The sequence below is a fragment of the Mesoplodon bidens genome, assembly GCF_964165515.1.
Source record: "Mesoplodon bidens genome assembly, contig: HAP1_SCAFFOLD_206, whole genome shotgun sequence".
NCBI classification, from domain to species: domain Eukaryota; kingdom Metazoa; phylum Chordata; class Mammalia; order Artiodactyla; family Ziphiidae; genus Mesoplodon; species Mesoplodon bidens.
Genome location: NW_027672582.1, coordinates 546,400 through 573,258, shown reverse-complemented (window position 1 = coordinate 573,258; position 26,859 = coordinate 546,400). Strand labels below are relative to the sequence as shown.

At 42.6% G+C, this 26,859-nt stretch overlaps 1 long non-coding RNA gene and 1 pseudogene across 4 annotated transcripts in view; both read left to right on the top strand.

Annotated features, from left to right (window-relative positions):
• Positions 1–7,372: 7,372 nt before the first annotated feature.
• Positions 7,373–26,859, top strand: part of LOC308609961 — a 186,036-nt gene continuing 166,549 nt past the window's right edge. For 2 of the 3 annotated variants that reach the window (XR_014014374.1, XR_014014375.1), the window contains exon 1: positions 7,376–7,763. This is a non-coding gene — a long non-coding RNA (uncharacterized lncRNA). Of the gene's footprint in view, positions 7,764–26,859 lie in introns of all 3 variants that reach the window. The other variant, XR_014014373.1, reaches the window with a different exon arrangement.
• Positions 10,278–26,859, top strand: part of LOC308609967 (3-hydroxyisobutyrate dehydrogenase, mitochondrial-like) — a 28,886-nt pseudogene continuing 12,304 nt past the window's right edge. Inside the window, exons 1-2 of the transcript in view lie at positions 10,278–10,311; positions 10,702–10,834. The product of the transcript in view is annotated as a 3-hydroxyisobutyrate dehydrogenase, mitochondrial-like (transcript). The remainder of the gene's footprint in view (positions 10,312–10,701; positions 10,835–26,859) is intronic.

Here is a 26,859-nt window from a genome sequence, read left to right as displayed (position 1 = left end):
AAAACAGGGATAAGGGTAGGGCTAGGCCATACTTGGCTGGAATAGTAAACAAATTGTGTGGGGGTTTTGGTGAGAAAATCCTGAAGCATACAGGTCTGCATCTTCCCTTTGCTGCATGTGGAGGGTTCTGCTTCTAACGACTTTTATTAGCAACTAATCAAGATGGGTTTTTTGGGGTTTTTTTTTGTGTGTGGTACGTGGACCTCTCACTGTTGTGGCCTCTCCCATTGCGGAGCACAGGCTCCGGACGTGCAGGCTTAGCAACCATGGCTCACGGGCCCAGCCGCTCCGAGGCATGTAGGATCTTCCCGGACCACTGCGCCACCAGAGAAGCCCCATCAAGATGCTTTTGCACAAGGCTCCTGATAAGCTTTTGGTATACTAAGAGTAAATCAGAGTTAACGTAGCTTCTGATTTCTTTTACCTTGTCAATGTGGATGATCATTTTTTACTGCTGGGGGTGGTGGTGGTGGGGAGTGAGGGAATGTTCCTTTCCTGCTCCTGATGTTTTAGTCCTGTCAAGAGAGCTCGTAGGGTCCTATTAGCGCTGCTTCTTTACTGACTCTGCCCCAGGATGATCAAGTGACTTATATTGAAAGCTTGAAAAGAATTAAGCGTGCATGCTTGCCTTGACTAATTCTGTTCTCTCCCTTGAGAGTGTGAGTAAGTGTCTTCTGTTTCTCTCATTCTGTGTATTACTAGTTAGTAAATCTGCCCCATTCTGGGGTTCAGTTATGTGATCATTTCATTCAAACTGGATTCTCAAGCCAGGGTTATCAACAGTAACAGGAATATTCAGCCCTCCATCTTTTCTCTTATTTTCTAAGTTATGCCAAACCAAATGGAATTAAGGCATTGTAGCTGATGAAAGGTAATTAAAAGACCCTAACATTTGGTGCATTAGCTGGGAACACTGAGAAATAAAAAGGAGCAGACATTTTGGAGAGGAAAATGTCCATGTGGAAAATATTTTGGTACTGCCAAGGAAGGTATTCCAGTGCCTTGGTCTTTAATGTATGGTGGGATGTTGGGACCTTTGACTGTTTGAAAATATTTAAGTTTGTGCAGTAAACTGCTGAAGCCTAGAAAAGGTTTAAGACATGCTGTATTATTCTCCCGTGCTTATTGTAACAGACTACCACAAACTTGGACGCTTAACACAATAGAAATTTACTATCTCACAGTTGTAGAGGTCAGAAGTCTGATATCAAGGTGTCAGCAAGGCTGCTCTCCCTACAGATGCTTTAGGGGAGATTCTATCCCTTGCCTCTTTCAGCTTCTGGTGGTTGCCAGCTTCCTTGGCTTGAGGCCACATCACTCAGTTTTTGTCTCTGTCTTCACATCACCCCCTTTCGGTGTCTGTATCTTCTCTTTTGTGTGTCTCAAATGTCCCTCTGCCCTTCTTATATAATAAGGACAATTGTCATTTTATTTAGGACCCATCCAGATAATATAGGATGGAAATCCCATCTCAAGATCCTTAATGACATTTGCAAAAACATTTTTTTTCAAATGAGGTAACCGTCAAGGATGAGGACATGGATATATCCTTTTGGGGGCCACCATCCAACCCACTATACCAGCCGTAAGATACTTTGATTTTGGCTGATGGCTGCAGTTTATGGTGTGGGAAAGTGGCTGTTTCTTTAGAGCCACTTAAGTAAAGGTCTGACATAAAGAAAAGGGGCATTAGGGAGTTGCAGGTGACTGAGCAATACCTGGAGTGGAATGAATAAGGCACCTGGAGGGTCTTTAGTATACCTGGCACTTGAGAGTGTGCAGGAGTTTACAGGGCAGAAAAGTCTCAGGCAGCTGTCCATCAGCCAGCTGCTGCAATAGCAGCCACAGCCACCTGTACCCTTCAGGTACAGTTTTTCCCAAGCAGGCTTGACTGAGACAAAGACTCAATTGTAAGGAAAACATGTTTTATAGAACTTGTCGGCATTGACACATATGGTCTACCGTAGGCTCAAGTGACTCCCCTTACATGTGGACCCAAGCTGACACTGGATTTGTCAATTATGTTGGAGAAAGAAATGTTCTCTTAAAGGCAGCTGCCTTTGGTCTAGGCAGTTCCATAGCAGAAGGCAGTGAACATGGCCATGGCGGCATAGGACTGTCAAATCTATGCCTCAGAACTGGAGGTGTAATGTCACTAGACAGAACCCATAATTAGTTCAGTACTGCAGTATGAACCACAAGGTCATCAAACAGGAAGGATAGCTCAAGAGTCCACGTGTGATAGATGCTCAGGGCTGTGCACTGCACATGGCAAATTCACAGTGACAAATCAACGTCAGGCTAAAAGATTCCTCCTGGTTCGAAGTTCGCAGGTCAGAAATTTCAAAGAAATGGCATAGACTAATGGACATCCTAGTGAGGCTAAAACCAAAGAGACTTTCTCTTTCTCTCAAATGCCATTGAGTTTCTGCTATGTTCTTTGGTCAAATTCTGTACTGGATTCTGGGAACAAAAATGTGCCTAGTTTCACTCTTCTAGGAGTGGGGGATTGGCTTGCTTTTGAGATTGTTTTTAAATTTTGGGGATAGTGCTGTAAAATCAAATTGTATCGTAGTAACTCTTCAGACTCAGCATGGTTCATGAGAGGCTTGATAAACTGATAAAACAGCCAAGGCCCTGAGAGACCCAAACCCGTATCAGTCTGTTCTCTGTGTCTGTGAGTCTGTTTTTGTTTCATAGACAAGTTCATTTGTGCCGTATTTTAGATTTCACATATAAGTGAGATCATATATTTGTCTTTCTCTTCTGACTTACTTCACTTAGTGTGATAATCTCTAGGTCCATCCACGACGTTGCTGCAAATAGCATTATTTCATTCTTTTTATGGCTGAATAATATTCCATTGTATATATGTACCACATCTTCTTTATCCATTCATCCATCAGTGGACATTTAGGTAGTTTCCACGTCTTGGCTATTGTAAATAGTGCTGTAGTGAACATTGGGGTGCATGTATCTTTTCTTTCTTTCTTTCTTTCTCTTTCTTTCTTTCTTTTTTTTTTTTTTTGTCACACGGCATGTGGGATCTTAGTTCCCTGGCCAGAGATGGAACCTATGCTCCCTGCACTGGAAGTACGGAGTCTTAACCACTGGACCACTAGGGAAATCCCAGGGTTGTATGTATATTTTTGAATTAGAGTTTTCTCCGGGTCTATGCCCAGGAGTGGAATTGCGGGACCCTATGGCAGCTGTATCTGTTCTCTGCACGTCTCACATCAACCACCTGCACTGCAATCCTTGCTCTCAATGTCATCTTCGGGGAACCCAACCTGTGACAGGGACCTTGACAAGAAGAAATGGCTCAGGGAAAAGCTACCTGCACAGGGAGGAGATAGAGGCCATTGACCCTGGGGTGTGGCGGGGAGCGTGGGCACAGAGATTTGTCATTTCACCCCTGATACTCAGCCCTCCTGGTTGCCCCACTCTAGGTCACCTCGGGATACAGAGGTGACCTGGTTAGAGTCCCTGCCTGTGCAGGAATCTAGGGGCACCAGCGGGTCTGAATAATATTAGTGCAGGGTCTCCCCCACGGCACTGGGGTTATTTGGGGCGGGTCATCCTCTGCTGGGGGCCCCTCCTGGGCACTGTGTGGGGTTCAGCAGCATCCCTGGCCCCACTCATTTGATTCCAGGGGCCTCTCCACCCCAGTTGTGACCACCACAGATTTTCCCAGACATCACCAAAAAACTGGGGGAGGCGGGGGCAGGATGGCCCTGGGTGAGGACAGCTGTGTTGAAGCAACCAGCCTGGCCCAGGGCAAGGTCTGCCCCAATCCCGTCAGAGCCTGCATTTAGAACTGCCCCTTCCCTCTCCCACCTCCCCTGCCCTGCAGTGGTCTCCGAGACATCATCCCCATGTAATCAATCACACCTTCTCAGTTTACTGTCCCCAGCACCTAGAGGAGTGTCTGATGTGTAGTAGATGCTTCATAAATACTTGCTGAATAAAGGAGTTGAATAAGGGATGAGTGGATGAATGAATGAAGGTTACCATGGAAGGAGGGGGGAGATTCCCTTTCTGGCTCTCGGGGGTTGGGAGATCAAGTGAAAGATCCGTCCTAAATAGGCTGACCAGCCTTCTGGGGTTCCCCAGGAATGAGGGTTTCCCCACAGTTCCAGCGCTCAAACCTGAGCGGTCCTGGGCAAGCTGGGGGTGGGTGTTGGTCACCCTATGTAAACAGTAACAATTCCAACTGCAATAACAATGGCCAAGGACCTCTAGGGTCTTACTGACCAGGCAGAGTTCTTTACCTGGCAGGGAAAGTGACACAGGAGGGAGGGAGGAGTCTAAGGAAGAACATCCCACACGACAATGTGTGCCAATAGTCCTGGGCCCAAGGTCACACCTGACCAGGGCTTGCTTTTTTTTTTTTTTCTAGTTTACTTTTTCCCACATGGGTATGCAATTGTCCAAATGTCATTTATTTAAAACTCCTTAATTTCCCCACTTTCTGTCATATCAAGTTCTCATATATCTCTTTCTGGACCTTTATTCTATACCATAGAGCTTTACGTCCCATTCTTGCACCACTAGGGCTGTTTCATCACTCTAACTTTATTTTTTATTCATTTATTTTTATGGCCGGGCCGTGCGGCATGTGGGATTTTATTTCCCTGACCAGGGATCGAACCCACGCCCCCTGCAGTGGAAATTCGGAGTCTTAATCACTGGACCTCCAAGGAAGTCCCCAGGGCTTGCTTTGACATCCATCGAATGGTGGCGGGTGGACACAGGGAGCAGCTGTCTGTGAGCCATCCTGTGTAGAAATGCAGGGTGGAGAGCAGGACAGCTGGAGCGGGAGGGGAAGAGGCGGAGGAGGGAGGGAGGGTGGGCGGGCGAGAGACAGACAGAGAGTTTCCGGAGACAATAGCTCTGGCCATGTCCTAGGGCATGAAAACTGAAAATAGCTCCTAGTGCCCGGAGCCTTGGAGCCGCAGCCTGTGAGCCAGGGTGACTGGCTCTCCTCCCTGGTGTGTGTGTGTGTGGGTAGCTCTGGGTTTCTCAGGCTGGGAATGAGGTGCACGGAGCAGGGACGGAGTAGGGACCCTTCTCTCTGGGACCTCGCGGGCCATCTTTAGCTCACAAAGCTGAGCCACTCCTGGCCCTACGAGTGGGGGGCTTATCCTCCTTGTCCACTGGATCACACCCCCTCACACACAACTTCCCCGTGTGTGCTCCCAGCAGCCAAGAGAATCTGTTTTTAAAAGATTTGGGGTTGGGGGGGTAAATATACAAACAAGAGCAGAATGCATACTTTTTCAGAATGGGAATGGCTCTGTGTAACCCCTCCCCCAGGGTAACCACAGTCCTGACCTCTAACACCCTTGACGAGTCAGCCTTGGTCTGGGCTTGCGGACTCACGGAAGCTACCTCATCCCCTCCTTCAGACCCCGTCTCTCCCTCGGCGTCTTTGTGAGAAGCACCTGGGGAAGTGGCTCTGCTAGGCTGTTCTGCTGCTAGAACTCCACCTGGGCTCCACCAGGCTCCAGCCCCCCGCCCTGTGCGCCTCTCTGACCCTGAGGCACCTCAACTGGTAGGAGCGGCATCACCTTCCCTCCCGGGACTTGTGACACTTAAGGGAGACACCGAAAAGACAAGCGTTTGGCTCCCTGGCTGGCAAAGAGCAGGTGCTCAATTGTCATAAGTGTCCGTATCAGTGAGGCTTCTCCAGACAAACAGAATCCATAGGGTGTGTGTGTGTATATACACACACACACATACATATGTACATGCATACAAAAATATACAGCTGTGTATATATGCAGTATGCATACAGACATATACACATATAGTATATGCAATACACACATACATATATACACACGTATATAAAATGCATCGTTTGTATATATACAGTATGTATACACACATACAATATACGTATACATATACACTATACATACACACATATCAAATGCATAGTTTGTATATATACAGTATGTACACATACATATAACATATGCAATAGACACACCTAGGTACATATATATCATACATATATACACACATACAAAGATATTTAGATGTGTATATATACAGTATACATACATATATAATATGTGCAATACACGTACATACATATAGACACATATATACACCTACATCTAAAAGCATGTAGCATAAAAATATATATGTACTGTACATATAAATTCATCGTATATATACATATATATCATATATATAAGATACATACACATACATATACACAATGTATACACACACATACACACCTATATGTAAATATGCGCATGTACATACACATATAAATACATATGCAAGTGTGTCTATATATAGTATATACATATATACATATAATACCTATGCAACATATACACATACAGGTATACAACATATATACACACCTATATATAAATATACACTGTATACATACATACGTACAGTGTACATATACTGTATATATACACACACCCACATATCAATATATGGGTGTGTGTATATATACAGCATGTTCACATTTATAATATGTATACTATATATATACACATACATACATGTATACAATATATACACACAAATATATAGGCTTGTATGTATACTGTATATAGTACTTACACATATAATACAAACGCACGCACATATAAACATGTGTATACATATATATAATATGTATACACACATATACAAATTAATAGGCTTGTATATATTCAGTATTTTTACATATATAGTTTTGTTTTAAGGCGTTGACTCATGTGGCTGTGAGGCAAGCAAGTCCGGGCAGGACTCTGGGCTGGAGACACAGGGAAGAGCTGATGTCCCAAGGCCATGGGAGGAACAGTTCCCTCTTTCTAGGGAACCTCATTTTTCTCTCCAGTCCTTCAACTGATGGACGAGGCCCACCCACGCCGCGGCATTGACAGTCTCCTTTACGCAAAGTGGACCAATTTCAGTGTTAATCTCTTCTGAAAAATACCTTCCTGGCCACATCTGGAATAATGTTTGTGGTTGCCGGGGCCCCACGCAGTGCGCACATGAGATTAACCATCCCCATGGCGATGATGACACTTTATTTTCTCCCTTGAACATTGTCCCTACTATTCCAATTAAAATGGCAGTGCCATGAGGGCAGGGCATTTCCTTTTTTGCCAGTACTGAGCGTCCGCGGTCTGGTGCCTAGCATAGGCTAAATACACGGCATTTTTGTGAACAGAAGCCGGGATTCCAGCTGTCATATTTAATGAGGAATTATAGTCTTCTTATTGGGGGGGAGGGGGGGGTGTCACGGTACGTCAAGGGCGGGAGTCGAACCCGCCACCCCAGGCCCCGAGGGGTCTCCTCGGGTCCCCACTTCGGGCCAGTGGGTGTGGCTGGGGGCAGCCGAAGACGTGCGTGCGTGCGTGCGTGCGTGAGAGCGGGCGTGTCCACAGGGTGGGCCGCGCGCGCCGCGAGTGGTTCGGCCCGGTCCCCGGCTCATTGTGCTCGCCTCACGCAGGCCTGAGTTCGCAACAGCGCTGGAGGCCCGGGGCCTGTGACCACAAAGAGGGAGCCGGGGGCCGGACGGGAGCGTGGCGGCGGCGGCTGAGGCCCAGGCCAGGCCCCCTCCCCTCACCGCCCGCCTGCCTGTTTGCCCCGCCCCCGCCGGCGGCGCCGCGCCCCTCCCCCAACCGCTAGACTAGCACGGTGCGGGGGCGGCGCGCGAAGACATGGGGGAGAAGCTGGAGCTGTGGCTGGAATCGCTCGTGGGGGCCGAGCCCGCCGTCTGCCCGTGGCCGCTGCCGGTCTACGTAAGTGCCACCCGTCCCCTCCTCCCGGACCCCCGCCTCTCTTCCCCCACGGCGCGCGCTGAGCCCACCGAGAAACGGAGCGACTCGAGTCGCCAGACCTCCTTTGGAGCCCCCCTTCCGGCCCCGCCGTGGTTCTCCGCGGCCGTTTCCAGCCCCCGCGCGCAGGGTGGGCAGAGGGGAGCCGGCGCCGGCCGGGGGCGCAGACTCGGCCGCGGGGACCCCGCGCTTCTGAGGGGCTCCCGAGCCGGTCTGCGGTTGGCTCTGCAGGGCTGGGGACCCCGTTCTCCCCGGGCCTGGACTGCCGGCGGGCTTGCCCTTCTGTACTTTAGGATTTGACATGTAGGGTTTCTTTTGCCTGGTAGTTTATTCTTAGCGCTGTCAACGTGCTTAGGTTTTTTTTATTTTATTTTTGAGGGCACCCTTTCCTCCCTCTCTCCAGTTTTTTGTGTTTCTGTTTTGTTTTGTTTTAGTTAGGCATTTTGTCCCTCTGATCTTGAGTGGGTGGGCTGGCAGGACACTTGGAGAGGAGGCGTGCTGTCCCCTGATCTCGAGTGGCCTTTGGAAAATGACACGCCAAAGGGAAATTTACACACAAGTCCGGTGATTCCAGAAATGCAGGGTGTCCGGCCAGGTGGGCGTCCGGCCTCTCGTCCCCTGTGGCGGCGTGGTGCGCGTGTACCTTGTCTCAGGGTTTACGCTTGGGCCCCGCAGCCCACCTTCCGGAGGGAAAGCGCAGCGGGCGCCTTGGGCCGGCGCCTTTGGGGCGCCCTTTCGTGCGCTCAGCTTGCGGGGGACCGGCCTCCAGGCGACCCGGCGGGGAAGCCCGCGCGACCCGCGCGTGTGTGTCAGTTTTGTGGAAAGTGTGTCGCGGCCGGGGTCGGGACGCTGGGACCGCCTGGAGCCGATGTTGACTCCGAGCCCAGGTTCTCCGCAGTTATCTGAGGTCCGAGGGTTTCCAGCCCTCCACTGCGCACTGGCGCTTTCTATTTTTGCCCTTCCTGTGCCTGGAGGCGCGGCTGAGCCTGGGCTCTGGCTTTTCCGGTTGGGTAACTCCAGGCGGCCCGGGTGGGCGGCCTGAGCAGCAGTGGGCCGGGCGGGGAGACATGCCAGGGGAGGGAAACTGAAAGTGGGGAGAACCTTAAGAACTCCAGCTGATCCACTTGCCTCACCTCCCCGCCCCTCTTACTGCATTTGTCATGCAGGGGATGGCTGGCCGGCACATTTTTCAAACTGTAATAATTTGTGTCTCCTTAGTAGCCGTGAAGCATAGTTCACTTGTAGTGCACAGTTGTAGGAGTTTTGATCGCCATCAGGCGGCAGAGCAATCCTGTCATGCCATTTGCTGCCCTTTGGCGCCAGGGTGCCTCTAGCCTCTTGGCCACTAATCTCCTCTCCGTCCCTAAGGTTTTGGCTTTTCCAGAAAGTCAGATAAACGGAACAACAGCATGTAGCTTTTTGATTCTGGCTGCTTTGGCTCAGCAAAAGCTATGCGATATTCCTCCCGGGTTTGTTTTTTTGTTGTTGTTGTTTTAACTCTTTATTTAGTTAGTTATTTACTTGGCTGTGCTGGGTCTTAGTTGCGGCACATGGGATCTTCATTACCGTGTGCAGTATGTTTTAGTTGCGGCGTGGGGGATCTAGTTCCCTGAGCAGGGATGGACCCCGGGCCCCCTGCATTGGGAGTGTGGAGTCTTAGCCACTGGACCACCAGGGAAGTCCGTCATCCCTGTTGTTGCGGGTATGAGAAGCCACTCCTTTTTCTTGCTGTGTTGTATTCCATTTTCCGTTTGTCCATTCGCCTGCGGGTGGCAGGACTTGTGGGATGTTTCCAGTTTTGAGGGGATCATGAATAAAGCTGCTGTAAACATCCCAGGGCAGGTTTCCATGTGAACTTGGGTTTTTACCTCACTTGAGAAAATACTCAGGAGTGGGACTGGGGTCTGTGCTAAGTGTATGTTTAACAACTCTTCTGCATCTTAGAAATTGGTATTTTTGATTATTGGAAGAGTTTAGAAATCCACTGTGACCCAGCACCCAGGCACTTGAAACGAAGTTGAACGTTCATCTGGAGATGGTCACGTTGTCCCCGTCACTGTCTTTTATTCGAGGCAGAGCGAGGCCACAGATGTGTAACCCTTGTAAGGAAGGCCTCGTGTGTCCAGGCCCTGGCAGGACCTGGCTTTCTGGTGGTGGGCAGTTCTGAAGTGGAGAGCGTCTTTCCCTTGCCGGCCAGACCTCGCTTGGCAGGGTGCGGGGTGTGCTGCCTGCCTGGCCGGGCGCTCTTTCTGCCGGTCAGCAGCCGTTCCTGGTGTGTCTGTCCTACTACCAGGCAGGCGGTCAGGGGCCCTAGTGACGTGCTCAGCGAGCCGCAGCCTTCCTAAAGCTTTGCGGGTAATGTCTGCTACCCTCCCATTTCCCTGCTGAGGAATTTTGCTTTCTCATGGGAAGTGAGGGGGCCAGTACTTCATAAGAGTTCCTATTATGTGATGACTCGATGCTGAATACATTAAGAAAATGGGCTCCTTCCAGAAGCTTAACTTCTCAGAAGGTCAGATTTCGCATGTGACTGCACATTTGAAACGAGTGAGCTTGTTTGTTCATGGATTCATTCATTCTGCAGGCACCTCCTGGATATGTACAGTGAGTGTTCCAGGGGGCGCGGAGGACAGTAGACAGTATTCTTTTTTTTTTTTGATTTTTGAATTTTATTTTATTTTTTTATACAGCATGTTCTTATTAGTCATCAATTTTATACATATCAGTGTATACACGTCAATCCGAGTCGCCCAGTTCAGCACACCACCATCCCCACCCCCCTGCGGCTTTCCTCCCTTGGTGTCCATACGTTTGTTCTCTACATCTGTGTCTCAGCTTCTGCCCTGCAAACTGGTTCATCTGTTTGAGACAGCTGAGACAGCTTTGTACTTCCCGCTTCCAGGGGCTCTCGTGTGGGCGCTGCGAAGCGGGGTTTTAGATGGTGCAAGGTGGAAGGTGGGCACTAGAACCGGTGCCCAGTGCCCGGGTGTGCGTGCGCTAGATGGGGCGTGCGGCCTCGGACTCCTGCCGGCTCGGTGACCCCGACCGAGTGCTCTAAGGCTTCTAGGTCTCAGTGTTCTCATCTGTAGCATGGGCTGAACAGGACTCACTCTCTCTGGAGGTTACAAGGTCTCACTGTGTTAATGCTTGTAGACCCTACAATGTAGGACTTAGGACAGTTTGGAGCATCGTTAATTGTTCCACAGATATTACCTGGTCTGTTGAACGACTTTGCCTGGTACACGCCAAAGCGATTAGGAAATTGGTATATCCCAGCTTCATTTCCTTTCCATTAAAAGAGGGCTCAGGAAAAAAAATTCTGTTTTTCAGTAGTCGTATCATATAGTGGAAAGGGCACTGGTGTGAAGGCAGCTTAGGATTTGAATTCCAGGGCTTATGCTGTCTGTGGCCTGGGCAGGTTACTTTTGAACTGCAATCCCCACGCTTGTAAAATGACATTAAAAACCACTCTTTCTGTGGGTTCTTAGAATTAATTAAGCAGGTTATGTGTGTCAAGTAGCCTGGCACTTGAATGAGTTGTCAGAACCAAGGGCTGCTGGAGACGATGCTTCCGCCCTAGGTAATCTCCCCTTCTACTGGGCGGCAGGTAGACACAAGCACAGTAGTCAGTGCTCTGGAAGAAGTGAGTTCTGGTGCTACAGAGCACAGAATCTTTTTTTAAATTTAATTATTATTTTATATTGGAGGTTAGTTGATGTACAATGTTGTGTTAGTTTCAGGTGTACAGCAAAGTGGTTTAGTTATCCATATATCCATTCCTTTTCAGATTCTTATCCCGTACAGTTTGTTCCAGGCTATGGAGTAGACTTCCCTGTGCTATGCGGTAGGTCCTTGTTGATTATCTGTTTTATACAGAGTCGTGTGTCTGTGTTAATCCCAAACTCCTAATGTATCCCTCCCCCCCCCACCTTTCCCCTTTGCAGAGCACAGAATCTTGGAAGGGAAAGTTCAGGGTAGGCTTCTTGGAGGAGGTGCCATCCTTTCTAAGGATATGTAGAAGCTCCTGGCGTGGCAGGAGGGAGCAGTGTGTGTCAAAGTTTGAGAAATATAAGAAAATATGGCAAAACTAAGGTATAGGACTAGAACTCAGGGTTTGGGAAAGAAATGAGAGTTGATACTGGAAACCTAGTGGGGCCCAACAGAACGGGGCCTTGTTTGTCCTGTCAGAAGTTTAGATGTTTATCCTGAAGGCTGTGGGAAACCCTAAAGAACGGTGAGATGGACTTCTGGTTTAGAGACTCACTTGGACCTCCATGTGCAAGGCAGTTGATTGGGTGCAGGGTGAATTGTAATCTAAGGTTTCCACTTAAGTTATAAAAGGTTGGACTGGATTTTGCAGATCTGAGAGAGAATGGGTGGGGCCTGGTGACCAGTTAGAAAAGGGAGGGCAGCAAGCGTGGGTGACAGTTTACAGCTGCATCTTTTTGAGAGATATAGAGCACAGTAGGAAGGTATTGGGGGTTGGGAGAGGATCTTACTTCATCTTCAGTGCTTTAGAGGGGCCTGGTAGACAGGTCTGGGCCCAAGGTTCAGATCTGGGCTTTTGGGGAGGAGAGGTGTTTGAAGGCATGGGAGAGACTTAGGTTACCCACAAGAAGATCCAAAGAATCATAGGTCTGAGGGCTTTTTAAGTGGGTATACTGAGGAAGTTTATAAGCTGAAAGAAAGCAGCCAGCAGAGAAAGGGTGTGAAGATCTAGGAGAGGAAATGATTGTTCATTTGTTTTCAAAAAGCTGAATACTTATCGTGTGCCTGGCCCTTTTCTAGGATCTGGGGTTCTCACCATGTGTTACCTCTTCTGCAAGGACAGTTCAACTCATTCCCTGGTGAAGAGAAGTCAGATTATTCTTTGCATCCCATTCAGGTGTAGGAACTGTTCTGTACCTCTGAAGGGACTTTACTTAACGAGAGTAATAAGTTAGAAATCAAAAGAAATTAGAGCTGGAAGGGACCTTAAAAGCCACTGTACTTAATTTTGCCTAATATTTTACATTGATTGTAAGAAAAATGCAGAGCCCATTCTCTTCAGAATTCCTTCACTGAACTTTCTTTATGACTTTCATCCAGTGGGTCTAGCTTGTAAATTTTGGCCTCCTCCTAAATTTGCTTCTTCATCCACATTACATTTTGCCCCGACTATGGTAGAAACTCCTGGGTGGTTTCGCGGCCCCTGGTCTCAGTTCCTCTAAGTTCATCTGCCTACCCGGGTTGAGTGATCTTCTAACATGACAAGATATGCCTAAAATAATGCTGCTAATGGCTTGCCCACACAGAGTCAGTGCATACTAGCCGCCCAGCGTGTGCTCTGCACAGAGGCCTGTAGTCTGAACTGTGCTTTGCCAAGCCTCCTGGGGCTCTTTGCCCTGAGGAAGGGGAGCTTTTTGTGATCACTCTCTTTATCTAATTGGTTCTTCAGCTGCGGGGCGCCTTTTTCTCATCAGCGGAGGCACCCTTACTCAGCCAGTGGTAGCCCCAGGGCCTCATCACTTGTGGGATACAAGCCATGCTCTCTCCCAGGCTTGCTTGGGCCAACATCTCTATTTTTATTTCTGTCTCTTCTCACACTTGGACCGCTGGTCTTTAGTCATCCCCACCTGCAGTATTTACAGTGCCCAGCAGGTGTCAGGCTTGAGTGTATTTGCACAGGTGCTCCCTGTGCAGTTAATGCACCTCCTACTCCAACTCTGCATAGCCTCATCTTTCTAGACTGTACTCCAGGGTTATCATGAAGCCGTCACTTAGATATAACTTTTGGCCTCCATAGGCACTTCTGTGCTTTATGTCATGTGATTGAAATTTTGACTTTATAGATCTTCCTCCTTAATGAGGCTTTAAGGACAGGAGTCATTTCTAATCCTTAGCACAGAGCAGATGCTTTTTAAAGGTGATACAATGTATGGTTTAAATGACTCATTTTACAATAATTTTGCTTTAGCTTCTGTTAGAAATAAAGTTTCCAGATGTTGTGTTCCTGCAATAAGAAATAAAGATGTGACCTTCCAGTTGTGTAAAGCTCATCAATGCTGTGTAAGTGCGTCAGGTGCGCTAAGGAACGTGGAGCCAAGTGGTCTAGTTGTGAGAGAGACTTAACTATGTTAACAAAGGTAAGCCTCCATTGTGTCCTGCCAACATTTGACAGTTGCTTTTGGGCAAACTAAATTTATAAAATTTTAAACTGTTCCTCCCCTTTAAAGGGATTGAATATTTGGCCACTTTGGTGCACCTGTGTCTTGTGAATTGTCCAATTGGAGATGGAGGTTTAGAAAGTGAATTTTAGTCTTGTTTAAGTCTCTTCCCATCAGACTGGTCTCGTGATTTCCTACACACCATGTTACTTCCTGTCTACCTTTCCTTGGTGTTGTTCATGCCTGGATTGTCTCCTGTACCTGCTCAAACCTTGGTCCATTCTCATTTGTACCATGGAAGTTTGTCATGCCGGATACTGTCAGAACTAATTTTACTTAAGTTTGTGTTAAGGTGCAAAGCACACGTTTTGTATATTATCTGTTTTTTGTGTTTGTTTATATTTTTATGGTTTCTCTTCAAGAAATATTATGAGTAGGGAAATAACAAGATGTAAAGAGAAAAAAGTCATCATTCTCTTTTAAGTTGTTAGAACATCTACCTGCAATCATAATGCACTGTGGTATGTGTTAAAATAGGAAATCTGTGTCATGTCCCGTAGGAGCAGGAAAGTCAGTGGTGTTAGTGGGGGTGTGTCATGGAAGTAATCACAAAGCAGGTGACTGCTGGTTGGGGTCCTGAAACATTAGTGTGTGTTCCCTGTGTCCAGTAGTGGTCTGGAGGGGTCAGGAAGCGTGTCTTTCAATTTGAGGGAACAGAGGGTTTGAGGTCCTCTCTGTTCTATTGCTCTAGTATAGTGTACTGCATAGCAGCTCATAAAATACTGGGTTTATAGTTGATATTTAAATCGCTGATTGATCATCAAGATTGGGATGATGTATCATTGGAAATGAAAATAGGAAGAGTCTTATGCTTTTTAGGTTTTTCCTTTTTTTCTGATGTCTCAGAAGGCTCTTTGACGGGGGACTTTTTATTCTCCCATACAATTCCATGAATACTTATACCCTGGCACTTATTTTAATGGCATTTTCAATTTATAAATGTCTCTGAAACACATACTGTAAACTATTTGAGGGTAATGACCATGGCCATTGATGGCACATCTTAAATGTGCATCGTGTTAATGTTTGAGTGTCAAGTGGTCTACCATCAGTGCTTCCTTCTTTCACCCAGTTTTCTTCCTCATTTCTTTCTCCAAATTTGTCTCATTTTTCTACTCTCCCTTTTGCTTCTCTATTCTTGCTTTCTCTTTCCCATTGCATGTGTCATTCTTCTTCTTCTTCTTCTCCTTCTGACTTCATTATTACGGCCAACCAAAACCTTTTCTAGGATTGTCTCTGTCTTCCTTTCCTCTTCTTTGCCATCCACAAACTCTTACAGAATATTCTTTTTTTTTTTTTTTTTTTTTTTTTGCGTTACATGGGCCTCTCACTGTTGTGGCCTCTCCCGTTGCGGAGCACAGGCTCCGGACGCACAGGCTCAACAGCCATGGCTCACGGGCCCAGCTGCTCCGTGGCATGTGGGATCTTCCCAGACCAGGGCACGAACCCGTGTCCCCTGCATCGGCAGGCGGACTCTCAACCACTGCGCCACCAGGGAAGCCCTCTTACAGAATATTCTTGCTTGACTCCGTTACTTCCTAGCAAACCCATGTACTTCCTGGTCACTTTAGAACATTGAAAAGTGTTGGAATTTTTAAAAATAGGTAATTATAATCAGTCTTCTTTCACCTCTGGCATAAGACTCTTCTTCCTTAATCTGACCATTCTTAAATCTAGAAGTACTCCAGCTCATTGGTCTCCCTTACCCCCATGTTTAGGCCAAAGAACTTGTGAAACCTTAGCCCTGTTTAATACTTGAATTTATCAAAACATAAGAGGGCTAATTCTGCCTAAGGGCACCAAAGAAGAATAAAGACGCCACAAATAAACGTTTAGTCCAGATTTATAGTGGACTCTTAAGTGCCTAGTTGAGTGCTAACCGTTAACTCACTTGAACAACAGGGAGGTCATGACACAAACTAACATGTTAATTGTATAGACACTTCACTTCACCATTCCTCAATGTAGCTGATAAACTGCATCCAGTTAGCTTAAATAACATGAATGATGAATTTCCCTGTGTATATAAATGGGGAGTTTCTAAAGTTTTCGTTTTCCCTTTGTACAACTACTGACTGCCACCTCGCTTGGTCAGTGCAATAGAAAATGATGACTAAGAAACACATTGTCTCAGTATCAGTGGACATTATGTCCTAGTAGTGTATAAAAATCTCAAAATTCTTAATCTAAAAGGTAGTTCTGCCAATCTTATATCCTTTTCCTTTGTTAATATATATATCCAATCTATGAAGGTCTCAGTTTCCTTACTTAGAATATGAGGTGGATAGATTTGCTGATATCTAGAGACCTTTCCAATTTTAATATTCCCTAGTTATAAGGGCTGAGCCAAATACAATGGCTCCCTTAATCATTAACCTTGCTCATGATGAAAGTTATCAGCAAGTTCTACTTGTAAGAGATCAAACATTCATATAGATGTATATTGTAGCACATTGACTTTTACAGAACTCAAAGTAACACAACATAGTTACATTCATAGACTTAAGGTCACTGTGGTATACTTTACAATTTTTCTTTTCCCTAGTAAGGAAATGTAGATCCCTAGGAAGGGATTTCTTTCTCTGCCTTTCAGTAATGTAAGCCTTTTATTATCTCTTGGATCCTAAAAATGGGTAGGGTTTTGGCAGATGGAGCTTAGGACAGACATTCCAGGTAACAGGGACAACACGAGAAAGGGCAGAAGGAAGAATGGATTTTCAGAAAGACTTGATATCTTACATGATGAGAGCAGCGTTTCACAATCTCTGTCCTGCAGAACACTGGTTTTAGATGATGTTAATGTAGTTACAAGACAGAAGCATTTGAGAAGAGCTGTACTCTACATCCCGACATGAAATTCAAGTTTCACTTTGTTACATTACATACTCTGAAAAGTTTTGGAGGAAGGAATTGATTTATTTCTGTTTAATTCAGTCTTACTCACAGTTACTTGACAAACCTATATTCAGCTGATGGGACTGTATTTTGTGAAAGGCCAATCGGAGAAATGGTGAGATGGAGCTTAGGATATTTCTCTGTTGGGACAGGCATGTGATTATTTTTCTTATAATTCTTTACTGTTTGTCGTAACAATTGTTACTTTGCAGGAGTCAGGTTTTGTTTTTTTTTTTACATCTTTATTGGAGTTTAATTGCTTTACAGTGTTGTGTTAGTTTCTGCTGTATAACAAAGTGAATCAGCTATATGCATACATATATCCCCAGGATTCAGTTTTAAGCCCTCTGTTTTTACCTGAGTTATTGGGACTCTTAGAAAGCTCAACAGTCCTGGAGTCTTCATCTCTGATGTAGTTTCCAGAGGCTCCTGGCACTTACCACTATTTTCTCTTGATTCTTTTCCTCCGGCTTCAGACTTCTTACGATTATGAGCTGATGGTTTTCTCAGCCTCTAGTGTCAAAACCAGCTACCTCACTCATCTTCATTGTCTCAGTTACAAGGTGTAATATTTCCCATGTTTATATGTGTCAAAATATACGTCAGGGATTGATACATAGCATATGCATAATAAAAATTGTATTTCTTTTTTTTCTTTGTTCAGAGGTATCCAAACACTGGCCAAGTTCTTAAATTGAAAGTAGAGTGATCTAACTTATTCAGCTCATCCAACCATCAATGTTGAATATTTGTCTTTTTTCTTACACATGTTTCTTGTATTCCAATTGTGACATTCTAGAGCACAGTGAGTACATTTATAACTTATTACTGCATTACTACCTTGGCTATTCCTTGACCAAAATTTACTTCACACAACTGACAGCCTAATTAACCTACTAGATTTTTTTTTAATGTACGCATACATTAAAAAAAAATCTAGTAGGTTAACTTTATTGCTAATAACTGAATTTTTACATCTCTATGCACCCATGTATGCAACACCAGATCAAGATATTATAAAATATTTCTAACACCCTACACGGTTCTCTGTTACTTCTTTGTGTTCCATACTCTCCCAGGGCAACACCTAAGCTGACCTCTATCACCATATATGACATACATGGAAAGACACAGTGTGTATTCTTTGGTATCTGGCCTCTGGGTACATATCATTCTATCAGTAGTTTATTGTTTTATTGTGTTTTCCTGATTTTTTAAACCTAGACATTCATACAGTGTCAAAGTACCACTGAGTTCTTCATATTATTATGCTGACCTCCATCTTCAGGGGCTTTCCACAGTCTTCCATGTGTCTTTCCACCTCCTTTCTCTTCCGTCTAATTATGTTTCATTTAACCAACCTCAGCCAGCCTTCCCCCATATTCCCCAACACGTAGCACTCCTGTGTTCAGCCAGTTTTGTCCCCTATTCCATAAGCCCTTTGTGCCATTCCTGACACTGTGCCTGTTCCCTGCCCGGAAGGCCTGTTCCCTACCCTCTATATACTTGTTCAAGACTCAGTTTAAATGCTACCTGTTCTGAGAAGTCTTCTCAGAAGAAGCCAGTACTTTTTGGAATCCTTCTTTAATGAAATCCCATAGCAAGTGTAATCTGTCCTCCCTGATCTGGTATTTAATTATCCATTGTTCCTATCATACAGTGTTTGTTTTCCTTGTGTGCTGTTACTATTTATTGAAGCAGATTACAGTGACTTGAACCAGGAACTGGGTCATTTTCCTCTTCATTTTAGCGCAAGTTTCTGTGATATGAAGTTAAACTCTTTTTCCCTCACTTCCCATTCACCCTCAGCAGTTGTTAAACATGAAGTACAAGTGAAACTTATTGGTTAACAGGTTTTTGTGGTCCTTGTTTCTGGTCCCTAGGTCTAAGCTGCACTTCTGGAGTGCTAATTTGACTGATTTCTTATTGTCACATAACTCAGGAATTAACTAAATCATTACAAATTTAGCTCCATATAAGATAGTATAAGAAAAACCCAGTGGATATCAAAAGTTTTGGCCTGGAGGAGAGTGTTGTATGAGTCCTAGTTTGGTGGGACTCACACTTAATGATTGAGCCTTCCAATATTCCACTGTAAGTAAGAAAGAGGTATGCAAATATATGGTTAATATTTAACAGTGTTGATAGAAAAGAGAAGAGAGAAAGGGACAACAGATACTTTGAGGGCCTTTTGGAATTCATGAACAATTATGATTGGATGGGGAAAAAGAAGAACCGAGGGCTAACCTCCCACAAGTGAGGTCAGGAAAGAGAGAAGGGCTCATCTGGTATGCAGGTAGAGAGGTTTGACCTACAGAATCTTAGAAAACCTCAACAATCTGAGCAGCGTTGGCAAGAGGCAAACTAAAGGGCTCACAAAAGTCTGCAAAAGTCTCACACAAAGAACTCTGGCATGGTGTTCATCATCTAGCTAATCCTAACATGCAGACATTTATGAGAGTAAAGTCAGGTCTTTACCAGAGTGGGTTTCTTATTTGGGCAACTGGGTCAAATGAAGAAAGGCAGGTGTAGGCTGCCAGAGTAATAAGTAAGGAGAGGAAAAACAAACAGAACGAGACATATCATTCATCAGTGATTTCCCCCCAGTATTCTTAGCCTCCACCTTATCTCCATCTTACTGCGAACACAGGAACTGGACCGAGCAGTGAGGTAAAAGGTCTCTACAGAACCTGAGGTAATATAGAAAATGAAACGTAAAATTGTACATTTTCTTCCTGGGGGTAGTTGAGACGACAGTTCAGTAATCGCATAAGGTCAGGCGACGTCTACAGGAATTGTAGCAAAGCTGGACAAAGCAAGGAAACATCTGTTCGCTGGCATCTGAACGTCAGGGAGACACCAAGACGTGTGGGCCAAGTTGTGGAGAGAAGGGAAACACAGACGCAAGCTTGACATTTGGTGCAGCTTTTCTCCTCTGGGCATTTGCTGATTCAGCTCATACAGCCTAGGAGCTGAAAAGCCAAGGAGTTCAAAAGACTCTAACCACAGAAGCCAAAGGGCAACAGCTCAAGCTAAAGGCAACAACTAATGGAATGACAAGCTAAGTGTATCTTTAGTCTCACAGGGCTGTGGGAACCATCACATTTAAAGCGTAACAAATACAAGGGTAGTTGGGAATAGGGAGAACCCAAACTTTCACATTGTAATCCCAAAGGGCAACACCCGTAGGGAAGGACAAGACAGAAATAGACCAACCTTCACACAGCCTGAAAAATGGCTTTGAATGAGCTCAAACTGAGAATGGACTAAGGTTACCAGTCCCTATAGTAACTGTCTGCCATGGGCCAAAGTAAATCTTTTCAAGAGAAAGATAACAACATCCAGAATGTGGAGGTATCTTTATACTTTCCTAAAATAAGTTAAGCCCAATTTTAGTATAAAAAATAATTGGACATAACCAGGAAAAAGACTAAATGATCAAAAGTTCAAAAAAAGAAGAAAGAGAGAAAAAAGACAACATAAATAGACACAGGAGGACAAGAGTTAGCAGGCCTTGGTTAAAAAAAAACAACAAAACTACCATGGTTAAACAAAGAAAATAGACACATGGCAAATAAGCATATGAAAAGATGCTACACATTCCATGTCATCAATGAATTTTGAATTAGAACAATAATGAGATACCACTACACACCTATTTAAATGGCTAAAATCCCAAAACTGAAATACTGAAGTTGGTGATGATGCAGAACAATTGGAATTCTCATTTGTGGCTAGCGGGATACTTAGCAGTTTCTTACAAAATAAACGTACTTTTACCATACAGTGATCTAGTAATCCTGCTCTTTGGTATTTACCCATAGGAACGGAAAAGTTCTGAAAAGTTATGAAAGTAAGAGCCTTTACAGTGAGAAAATTCTATGATTCTATGGTTTTTCAACTCATTAATTTGTGTAGTTCATCCATTTTACTCATTGTATACACTTAAGTATATTGTTCCTTGAAATGGCCATTCAAAGTTGTTTCCTGTGCCACACACTATTATTGTTAGGGTTGGTCCTGTGTAAATCTTACCCCCACTGAATTAGTATTAACCCTAAACAAGCAACTTTCTTCCATAAGGAAACAAAAAAGAGGTTCAGAAATGTCCAAACTAAGGTTTTATAAAACTGTGTTATCAAATCTTATTTATCAAAAAACTTCAAACATAGCAGTATGAGTTCCCATATACCCTTTACTCAGCTTCCCCAAATGTTAACATTTTATATTACTAGAGTATAATTATTGAAAGCAGAAAGTTTACATTGTCACAATGCTACTAACGATTTATAGACTCGTATTCAAATATTGCCTATTGTCTTGTGGTCCAGATTCAAATCTAGGATCCCTTATTGCATTTGCTTGTCTTATCTCCCCATTCTTCTCTAATCTAGGATAGTTCCTCAGTCTTTTTTTGTCTGTTATGACCTTGAACTAATGGAAAATCCTAGCCAGTCATTTTGTAGAATTTTTCTCAAATAGGATTTGTTTGATATTTTCTCATGGTTAGACTGAGGATATGTATTTCTTGACAAGAACACTTCAGGAGAGATATGCCATTTTCAGTACATATTAGAGGTGCAAACAAATCTGTGTGTCTCACTACTGGGGATGCTAACGTTGATGACTTAGTTATAATGATAGCTGCAAAATCACTATTTTTCCCTTTGTAATTATTTGAGATTGTTCAAATATTCTGCTTCTTGTTTAATTTTCCCATACTAATTTTAGCATCCATCAATAATTTTTGACTCCATCCTTTACTGTGGTGTTTGATGATTGTTCATTTTCTATTCCCATCATTCCCTCTACATTTATTAACTATAATTTGAGTATAAGAAAGAGCTGTTCTTCTTCTTCATTTATGTATTTATCTGGTTATTTGTTTATATATATACATACATCAGTGTGAACTTGTGGATATTTATTTTATTCTACGGGTTAAAATTTATTACTATCATTAATAGTTTTGTTTCTCAAAGTGTTCCATATTTGGTCACTGGTACTCCTTCCAGCTGTCTCCTATATTTTTCCTACATGGCCATACAATTTTTGGAGTAATATCTTACTTTCTGACACCACAAAATGCTCCAGACCCATCTTGTACTTTCCTCTGTCTCAGCCTTGAATCAGTCATTTCTCCATGGAGTTCTTGTTTCTTGCATTAATAATGGTATTCAGAAACCAGAATCTTGGTATGAGGTGGATTTATCGCTATCCAAGCTACCTCATTGTGTTTTCAGCAGAGAGAGCTAAAAATATATATACGAATACATAAAAATATACAAGTATCTCTATTTTCATATTATCTATCTGGGTGTGTGTGTATACACACACATTATCTATCATCTGTCTATCTACATATATATATAACTTCAAATTGATATATGAATTCAAATTGATACCTTGATTCCAATCCAACACCACAGGGTTTATTCTAGCCTCCCTTACCCTTTCCTTATTTGTAGCTCTTTTCTTTAACAATTAGAAACCTGATTCTCATTATTTGCAGTCTATTTATTCATTTGCTCAATTCTGGAATACACATAAAATATTTAAAAATCATTAACCTGTACACGTGTGAAAAATAAATTTACTAACAAGTTCAGTATTTGTGTACATTTCTTTTTGTCTTTAGCTTTTCAGTATATATTGTGCATGGTTAATTACAGTATATTAAAATACTATTTTCCAAAGTTACTTAGGTTAGCTCTTTCCCACCTCCTTCAGTGTGTTTTTTTTTCTTCTGCAGTGTGAGAAAATCCAGTACTTTGTGTTCAACTCAGACTACCAAACCAGAAGTTCTAGCAGAAAAGGTGATAATCCATATGTGCACTAAGATCCCCAGGTGATTCTTTTCATTGGAGAAATATGAGGAACACTGCTTGACGTCTCTACAGCTAAGATGTCTAAAATGAAACTTCAATTATTCCTTCTTCCAAACTGTCCCATCCTGCAAATCTTTTCTTGCTCAGTGAATGGTACCATGATTCACACAAAAAGTAACTCAATGCAAAAACCTGGGAATGGTCCTCAATTCCTTCCTTTTCTTCACTTTCTGCATCGACTGCATCATTAGGTCCTCTGGAATCTCATCTCTCTCTCTCTCATCACATTTATAATGTTTCTCTTCATCTTCATTGCCACCATCTTAGCCACTACCATTTCTCCTTTGCTCTACTTGAACAGCCTAGTATCTACACAACTATCTTTTCATTTAATTGCTTTCTCTTGCATCTAAGATAAAGTCAAAATCCTTAGCCTTATAGATTCTGGCCTTGCCTTTTCTTGTAAGTTGTATTTTCATACTTATAAGTACAGGCACACTCACACACACACGTATAGTTGGTATTGTTAGTTTAGGTTTTGTTTGCCCTCCCATCCTAGCATGAGAAAATTAAGAAACAAAGTCAAACCAAAAAAAAAAAAACTTTAAAAATAAATTTGAATAATATCCTTTCCCTCCAGAACAATTCTCTAAAGCAGTATTACCATTAATGGCAGTACAGACCAGAATTTTTTCCCTTAGACATAAAGGCATGGTGAAGAAGTCTCATTAAAAACTGGAATCTAAGCTTTCAATGTCAAATTCTGTCTCTAATCTTCTGCAGTAAGCCATAATGATTAAAGTATAGGAATCTGAATCAGAGATCTGGTTTAGTATAATCTTTTTTGTAATAAGCTTTGTACCTTAGACAAGTCATTTATCTCTCCATCCCTTAATTTCTTCATTTATAAACGGAGATGTTAAGAGTATTGATATTCAAGGCTAATGAAAAAAGAATGCATCTAAGTACTGTATCAAACACTTTAAAAAGTAACCAGTTCAGGTTCTCTGCCCATTTTTAAATTGGAATATCTGGGGGGTTTTGATATTAAATTGTATGATTTCTTTAGATAATTTGGATATTAACTCCTTATCAGATATATCATTTGAAAAAATCTTCCATTCAGTAAGTTACCTTTTCATTTTGTGATGGTTTTCTCCTCTCTGCAAAAGCTTTTCAGTTTGATATAATGACACTTGTTTAATTTTACTTCTGTTGGCCATGCCTGAGGAGATAGACCCCAAAAAAATATTGCTAAGATCGATGTCAATGTATTTTTCCTAGGGGTTTTATGGTTTCAGGTCTTAAATGTGAGTCTTTAATCCATTTTAAATTTATTTTTATGTATGGTATAAGGAAATAATTCAGTTTCACTCTTTTACAAGTAGTTGTCCAATTTTCCTAACACCATTTATTGTCTTTATTTCATTGTATGTTCTTGCCTCCTTTGTTGTAGATTAATTGATCACATAACTGTGGGTTCATTTCTGGGCTCCCTATTCTATTCCACTGACCTATGTGTCTGTTGTTATGCTAATACCATAACGTTTTGATTACTATAGCTTTGTAGTATAGTCTGAGATCAGTGCATATCATACCACCAGCTTTGTTTTCCTTTCTCAATATAGCTTTGGTTATTGGAGGTTGTTTGTTTGTTTGTTTGGATGATTCTATACAAATTTTAGGATTATTTGTTCTAATTCTGTGAAAAATGCCATTGGTATTTTGATAGGGGTTACATTGCTTTGGGAATACATACAAATGACCAAAAGACACATGAAAAGATGCTCAATATCACTAATCATCTGGGAAATGCAAATCAAAACCACAGTGAGATATCACCTTACACCTGTCAGAATGGCCTTGATCAAAAAGGGAACCCTTGTGCACTGTTAGTGGGAATGTAAATTGGTGCAGCCACTATGGAAAACAGTACAGAGGTTCCCCCAAATGTTAAAAATAGAATTACCATATGATCCAACAATTCAACTTCTGAGTATCTATCCAAAGAAAAGAAAAACACTAATAAGAAAGGATGTATGCACCCCTCTGTTCATTTGAGCGTTACTTATAATAGCCAAGATATGGAAGAAACTAGTGTCCATAAATAGATGAATGGATAAAGAAGATGTGGTGTATATATACACATATATATAATGAAATATTACTTAGTCCTAAAAAAGAATGAAATATCTTCACTTGCAACAACATGGATTGACCTAGAGTACTAGGTGTGCTAAGTGAAATAAGTCAGACAGATAAGAACAAATACTGTATGATTTCACTTATATGTGAAACCTAAAAAATAAAACAAAGGAAACAAAAGAGAAACAAACTTGTAGATACAGAGAACAAACTGGTGATTACTAGAGGGGAAGGGGGATAGGGGACTGAGAGAAATAGGTGAAGGGGATTAAGGGGTACAAATTTCCAGTTATAAAATAAATGTCTTGGGGATGCAATCTACCGCATAAGGAATATAGTCAATAATACTGAAATAATTTTGTATGGTGATATATGGTTACTAGACTTATCATGGTGACCAATTCAAATGTATTTAGATGTTGGATCACTATGTTGAACACTTGAAACTAACATAATATTGTATGTTAACTATACTTCAATAAAAAAAGTGACCAGTTAACATTAATTGGTATTATAATTACATTTTCTCTGCATAAAGGCACATTTTATTGATTTTTTCATTATAAAGTATAAAAGTACCTTTTACTTTCAAGATGAGTTCTAAGATTACTTGCTATCGTTAATGTGGTAATTTAAAATACGTCTAGATATAATTTAATTTTAATTGCCTAACACAAACATGTCTGATATTCACCATTATGAATTCAAATCTATGAGTAAAGATGTCAAATGAGTCACCAAAACATTTTTGTGTATTGCCTCTCATTGAACCCTAAATGCTAACAAGACTTTTTGTTGGAATGAGGGATCAAAGTTTTATACTCTTTAAGAACTAATGCCATAGCTGTTTTATTTTTATAAATAAAGCTCTTTCCGTTTACTTTTTAGTGTACAATTTTTGAATGGCCTGGAAAGAGAAAAATTATTCTTTGGGCTGACAAAAATGATAAAGAGGCTCATTGCTGATGAAGGGAAGAAGACAAAGAAGAATAGAGAAAGAAGGATTTGTTCCTCTTCCAAAAGGGGGGCAAGATACTAGAGCTTTCTGCAGGGAAACTGAAGCACACCTTTCTTTCTGAGATTTGAAAGGAAGAGATCCCCTACATTTAAATATCTAGAGTATATCTTCCTTTTAAAAATGAACCTAGCTAATCATCCAGTGAGGAAGAAGAGTAAAATAGCCTTTGGCCAAGTCCTTTCTGTGGTGTTAAATACAACTAATTATAATGAATATCACATATCTAATGAGTTCAAGAATTCCCCTTGGAAGAATTGGTCTGTCCTTTACAAAAAAGAGAGTTCAAGTGAGTTATTTGCATTTGGTAGGGAAGCTCTACTGTCTAAATCATACTCATTTAAAGGTGAAGTTCAGGGCTTCCCTGGTGGTGCAGTGGCTGAGAGTCTGCCTGCCGATGCAGAGGACACAGGTTCGTGCCCCAGTTTGGGAAGATCCCACATGCCGCGGAGCGGCTGGGCCCGTGAGCCATGGCCGCTGAGCCTGCGTGTCCGGAGCCTGTGCCCCTCAACAGGAGAGGCCACAACAGTGAGAGGCCCGCGTACCAAAAAAAAAAAAAAGGTCCAGTTCAAAGTCTGCCATAAGTTGTTATTATATATGTAATTTTTGAATGTAATATACAGTTGCATATGTATATAACATCAACAAGAAAGTGACCCACTTTAGAGTCAAGAAAATATATAGATGAAGTGTAAAAGGGTTGGAATAGATATACCATAACAGTAACAACAAAACAAACCAAGACAACAACAAAACTGGAGTGGCTAAGAAAATATCAGAAAAAAATATATTTTAAGACGAAAATTTTTACTAGAGACAAAGATATTTTAAACTCATAAAATGATTATACCATCTAGAATGTATAATAATTATAAACTTATATGCACCTAACAACAGAACTTCAAAATACAATGAAGCAAAATCGACACAATGGAAAAGAGAAACAGACAGTTCTACAATAATAGTTGGAT